Genomic DNA, 6,989 nt, shown 5'->3' with positions numbered 1-6,989 from the left:
CAGCAGTGCAGCCCCAGTGGCCGTACCGTACCGGTCTCTAGTATGTGTACTTTTGCATGATTGTATTCTCCAGAGCATGCACAGTTATCCTGCACGTCTGTCTTATCTCTGTTACTCTTCTCTCTCTGCTCTCTCTCTCCCCCCTCTCTCTCTCCTCTCTCCTCTGTCTCACCTCTCTCTCTGCTCTCTCTCTCTCTCTCTCTCTCTCTCTCTCTCTCTCTCTCTGCTCTCTCTGCTCTCTCTCTCCCCCCTCTCTCTCTCCTCTCTCCTCTGTCTCTCTTCTCTCTCTCTTCTCTCTCTCTCTCCTCTCTCTCTTCTCTTCTCTCTCGTCTCTCTCTCTCTCCCTCCAAACTGCCTTGACTATAGGAAGTCTGGGGAAGGTGGGGTGGTTCCCCTCATCTCATGTCTTTGTCCTTGACCATTCAACCTGCATACCCCAACATACCCCAATATATCCCAACTTACCTCTGCAACCCCCAGTAAACCCCTGCATCTCTTCAAACTCCATAGTAAACATTGCAGCTGCTCTCAAACCCTGTTTGAGGCTCAGAGCCCAGTGGTCAAAAACAGCAGAATGATTCTTCTTCTTTGGTTTCACTCTTCTTCTTTCTCTTTGTGTTTTAAGCTTTAAATACCTTGTAGCTCTCATTTGCTTTGGTTTTATATTGTGCCAGTTATTTTTAGAATGTGATTATGAGGTATGAAATCCCCTGAGTTAGGCACCAGACAAGATGTTTATAATGGTTGCCATGACGTTAAGTGGAAGAATTATGTGTTTATCCTAACATCAGTCAAGTTTGTATTTATTGTAAACTCTGGATTTCACACCTGAATGCTAAATCAGTGTTTCTAATCCAGACATGCCAGTCAACATACCCACAGTCCAACTCCCTGGAGCCCCCCCACAACCAGGTATCCTGTCCTGTCTGCTGTCTTAATACAATTACAGATGATGATGGAATTGCCTTTGGATGATAACTAAAATCATCACAGTTAATCTTTTTGTACAGTATGTTGTTTTAAACCCAAACACTCAGTACTAGTAACTGACATGATAACTGGATACCAATAATTACGCAATGAACTCATATTTAGTCATTAGAGATATTTTTTGAGGTATTATTTGAGAAACCACATTCTGCACAGCGGCGTGTCAGCCCGTCATTGTAGCTCTTTATCTGTATTTAGGAAACACACACACACTCACGCACACGCACACACACACACACATCAACACACGCACACACATCAACACAGCTATTTCAAGATAATCCTTTGTCCTTATCTTTTATCAGTCTATAGAGATTACTAGTTAGGTTGAAGTTGTAACACTATGATCTTCCCCCTCCCTGTGCTGTGCTACAGTGAGCTTTACAGCAGCAGGAAGCCCTCCCCCCCACCCCGAAACATAGAACAGCTTGCTTCTACTGCTGCTTTTTGCTCTTCTCAGCCCCCAACACACACACACACACCTTCACACACACACACACTTATCTGAACACCATTATTTTCCCCCCACTGCATTTGGCCTACACTCTGCCTTCGGTAGATATATATTTTATGGTTGTTATGGTAATAATAGTGCCACAGTTCTTGCCAACTTGCCAGCCCCATTTTGTGTGAGTGTGCGTGTGTGCAGTGTGTGGGTGTGTGTGTGCCTGCATGAGCACGTATGTCATTTTGTGGGAATTTCAGAGTGTGTGTATGAGTCCTTTTGTGTGTGAGCGTGACATTTAGGTTACTTCTTCAGAGTGTTTTATTGGAGCATGTGAGTTCACACACATGGTCTTTGTTTACTAAAGATATCCAAATAATATATTGTGTGCTCGTCATATCTAATTATATAACGTGCACTTAGTTTGCATGTAAAGTTTTACATGAGACACACCAGTTCGTTTTGTTAATTGAGTGTTTTTAAAAGAACATCTTTGAGAAATAATTGTACAAAATGGCCTTAAAACTTTCACTGATTTCTTGGAATTGTGTGATGCCTTCAGATAATGAATTGTTAATGAATTGTTCTCTATTTTGTGTCGGTGTACAATTGCTTTCTAGTGTATATTTTCTTTGCACAACTTCATTTATGGAAAATATATTGTACTTTTGGAACAGTGGTAATCAGAGAAAGCATGATTGAAGTAATGATTGTCTGGTAATCAATATAATAGATGACTATTTCTGTATTAAACTAACAATTTTGAAATAAACATTCTTACATAACGCTAACCTTCTGACTTCATTATGCGCTTTCTCCTGCCCCTACTTTTCCAACTCCTCTTTTCTCCTCTCCCTTCCCCCCCTCCCTTCCCCCCACCATTTTTGCTCCTCCCTTCTCCCCTCATCTCTCCTCCAATCCCCCATCCCTCTCGTCTCCTCCCATTAGCACTAATGACTGCTTTGGGTACAGCAGTGACAGGCTAATTGTGGAGGGAGAGGTCAGCCTACTCAGCAGCTCCTCCGCCACCCAGAGGAGGCCAGGCCAGAGTGACGAGGGGGCAGAGGAGGGATGATGGGACACGGGCAGGCTGGACACAGAGACCGCCCCCCCTTTCTCCCCAGCAGACTTCCTGTTCCCACTACAGGAGATCATGAAATTGCTTTGACCTCCACCCAACCTCCTTCTGTCCCCCTGAAGATCCCATCTGGCAGAAACTTTTTAGTAGAAGTTCGAGGAAGCATTTGCGTAGTGTAATGAACAGCAATCTTGCGTTGCGTTCATTAACTCTCCCATTTGTCTGACCCTTTAACCTGAGATCACTGTAGTGTCAGATGGATACACTGTACATGTATGACACACCTGGAGCAGCAGACTGGAGCAGATTTACAGACTGGCTCAGTATTTGGCAGACTATGTAGCAGATTAACAGACTAGCTCAGTATTTGGTAGACTACGTAACTATGTATTGGGGATATTGTTTTTCTCTACTTTCCCTCCATGTACTGTAATCTGCTACCGTCCCTTTTGCTCCTTAATCAGAATCAGAAATCTGAAATGGGTTTATTCGCCATGAATGTTTACACAGACAAGGAATTTGCTTTGGCAGGGAGGTGCATACAATAAACATATGGGAATCTTAAATTTAAATGAGGTCTAACTATACTAAGGATAAATAAACTAGCAATACTAAGTGGAGTACAATTAGAATAAAATATACAGTAATCTCCTTCAGGAAGCCTGGAGACATGATAGCATCATGCCCATTAATCCTGTGATGCCAAGTGCTGTGAACCAGGGTTGGCTGTGTAGGTTCACTCCCTCAGACACTACTATGTGGGGGGCTGGTGCTAGTCTTCAGACCAGCTGGGTCCACGACAGACATCATCTGATGTAAATGAACACTGCAGTAGGCCAGAGCAGCAGGATTGTGCATGTGTTAAAATTTAGCATGTATTTGTACTCTGTGTTTGTGTGTGTGTGTGTGTGTGTGAGAGAGACAGAGAGAGAGAGACAGGAATAGGGAGAGAGAGGGAGACGGAGAGAGACACAGAGAGAGAGTGGCTCCAGAATAGGTGTATTCTGCATAGATCTCTGCCCTGCTACTATAAATATCCCAGAAGCAGCAGCAGCCCCCCTCCTCTGTCCAGATAGATCATCACACCAAGGGCTCCACCTCAGGTGGAATATTAACAACTCAGCCAGTTATTTATAGAAGCACTGAGATAATCCAGTTGGGATCTCCTTCTTTGTCACACTGTTTTAGCAAGACCACTGAGCTCAAGTGGCTCAATTCAAAACACATTTTTCTACAAAAACTTCCACAAAAAAAAGCAATCATTGCTGGTCTGTGTATATGTTTAACATGCTTGTACATGAGAAGCCAACAGATTTGTCCTGACCTCTGGCAGATGGCTCCTCCTCCTTCCTCTCCTCCCCACCCTGCTGGGGTCACCTACCCCAGTTCACCTCCTTGCTCTCACGGCTAGTTTGTAGCAAAAGTGCCTGGAGCTGGGTCCCATCTGGGAGAGACATCAGCCGCCCAGGGCAGAGCCCCCACCCCAGTCTGGGTGGCCCTCAGTGGGCCTGCCAAGCTGGGGAAGGACGGGGACCATCAGGAGTCTGGAGGGAAGCGGGTAGGATGCGCGTGACGATCATTGCCTACTGGCTCTGTTTGAGCTAGGAGACGTTAGCTAGCCTAGCCACACTCGCACACACACACTCACACACACAATACCCTGACAAAATATGGCCGATATATGGGGACGTCCTCCACAGATTCTGCCGAGCATGCACACACACACACACACACACAGAGTCTTGCTATGGATTGTGACATTTTGATGGTGGGAGAAAACGATGACTGAAAGAGGGAGACCAGCGTGTGTGTGTGTGTGTGCGTGTGTGTGTATGGGCAGGGGGATTCTTTTCTATTACTTCATACACCACCGATCATTCTACTTACCTTACTCCAGAGTCGGTCTTTTTAATTAGGAATAGTGTGCATGTGTGTGTACAGTATGTATTAATAGCTCCTTGGTCCCCTGGGGAAGATGGCCAGATGGACAGGTTGATTGAGAGGCAGACAGGCAAGGGAGGTGGGGGGAGGGGGAGGGTGGTGGGGGGCAGGAAGAGAGAGTTGTGTTGCTAATATCACTGTCAATCAAAAAGGCTGATGCCAGAGTGAGGATGCATGAGTTCTGTTTAGTTCCTGGTTTTACAGAAGAACAGGAAGGCTCCATTACAGACATGCATCTCCACTGAGTTCAGAACAGTTTCTCCTCAAACGCTTTGGCCTTATTTTGGAATGATAGACTCTTTTAAATCTCTGAACAATAAACATTTTTTTCACATGTCCAGTAAATATGTCAAAATGGATGGCTCACATGATCATTAAAAAGCTTCATTTACATGGCATTGGCAGATGTACTGACACAATAATGAGATTTTTGCAGCAATTTAATTTTTTGAATGAGTTACTACATTTTGCAGACATACAAAAGACATTTACAGATTAGAAAATGGGCTGTTTGGACAATTTGGACTGTTTAAAAAAAATGAGCTCCAGTCATTGAGAAAAGCAGTTGGGGGATCAATATTAGCTTGTGCATTTGGCTCATGCCTGAGGACAACAAGGGGACCTGGGGGTATTTAGACAGACAGTATGGCTGCACCTGCCATCCATTAGCTAATCGAATGAGGGTACATTTAGAAATCCCAGAGACCGCGTGAGTAATTAAGTATTCAATTTGTGTTGGAAGTGTCAATACAATTATCTACAGACATTTTATATTGCTAAGCATCCGTTTCTTTTATTCAATTGTTGTATGTGTCTATGGACACACACACACACACACACATGGACACGCACACGCACACAGTCACTCACACACACAAATCCTACTACGCATTATAGAGAGATTGCTCTTTGTGTATTGGGAAGCAGTCTAAATCCAGAATTAGATAATGAGGTAATTATTCAAATAATACCTAATGTGTTCTGCAATGGGCTTAATGTCAGGCTTTGTGTGTCTAACAGAGATGCTGTGTGAGAGGGGCTGGTCTACCTGGGAGAGGAGGGGCGGTGGTATGGCTGGTTTACCTGGGAGAGGAGGGGCTGTGGTATGGCTGGTCTACCTGGGAGAGGAGGGGCGGTGGTATGGCTGGTCTACCTGGGAGAGGAGGGGCGGTGGTATGGCTGGTCTACCTGGGAGAGGAGGGGCGGTGGTATGGCTGGTCTACCTGGGAGAGGAGGGGCTGTGGTATGGCTGGTCTACCTGGGAGAGGAGGGGCGGTGGTATGGCTGGTCTACCTGGGAGAGGAGGGGCGGTGGTATGGCTGGTCTACCTGGGAGAGGAGGGGCGGTGGTATGGCTGGTCTACCTGGGAGAGGAGGGGCTGTGGTATGGCTGGTTTACCTGGGAGAGGAGGGGCGGTGGTATGGCTGGTCTACCTGGGAGAGGAGGGGCTGTGGTATGGCTGGTCTACCTGGGAGAGGAGGGGTGGTGGTATGGCTGGTCTACCTGCTCAGGTGAGCTCAGGTTTCCTGGATGTCATATCACTGACCCGTGAGCCCGCTGTAGCATATGCCAGATATACTGCAGTTTTGGAAAACAAAACATTGAAAACAAAACGTTGGTTCATACTCAGTCATTTTCAGCCTGTCTTGCCTCGGAACACTTTAGGGTGATCACATTAATAACAGTTCAGCTGTTAAAAAATGTGCAGTTGACACACACACACACACTGCTCTGCCTGTCCCTGTATGGTGACACATCTTCCTGTTGCTCTGTTGTTTCCTGGTCTGGGGTCGCATGACTCACCTGACCCCTGCTCACTCCACTTCTAATGACATGTGTGTGTAAATGTGAATGTGTGTGCATGTACTGTATGTGTGTGTGTGTGTATTGTGTGTTGGGATTAAGTGAATCATCAGGCCAGCCTAGCTTCCTCCTGCCACATCAGATGACCTCACTTCAGAGTCTGGCCAATTAAGTTTGTCTGTGTGAGTGTGTGCATGTGCACACAAAACTACACACACACACACAACTGATCTGAGCAGTGAAGCTCTGCCGTTCAGAAGCACCAGATTTATCCTTCGGTTTCACCCCGTGATAATCTGTTGCTACATCAGTGCACCATCAAGATTTGAGGGAAGGCATGAGAATGTTCCGTGGGATGAATAATTAACTTGTCAATGAAGCACACATTGGCATCGCCCACCAGACACCCACTGCAATTAACGACTGATTTATTTGCTGGATGTTTGGATCGGAAAGCTAAATTTAACCCTTAACGTAATCCTAAACGGAACATACGCACACACACACACAACCACGCATACACACAAGCACACACACGCAGCACACACAGTCTCCTGTCATTCTTCTTCATTACTCTAATTGGAACAATGGCAGTTTAAGTGGGACCTTGGCTGAATAATGAACTTGTTTATTCTCCCTCTCCCTGTGTTTAATCACCATGAGGCGAGACAAAATATTCTTCAAGTCAGTCAGACGAAGAGAGGAGTCCACCTCACTGTATAATGCAAGGCA

Source organism: Hypomesus transpacificus, chromosome 7 (assembly GCF_021917145.1).
Source record: "Hypomesus transpacificus isolate Combined female chromosome 7, fHypTra1, whole genome shotgun sequence".
In the NCBI taxonomy this organism is placed as follows: domain Eukaryota; kingdom Metazoa; phylum Chordata; class Actinopteri; order Osmeriformes; family Osmeridae; genus Hypomesus; species Hypomesus transpacificus.
Note: the sequence above shows the minus strand (reverse complement) of the source record.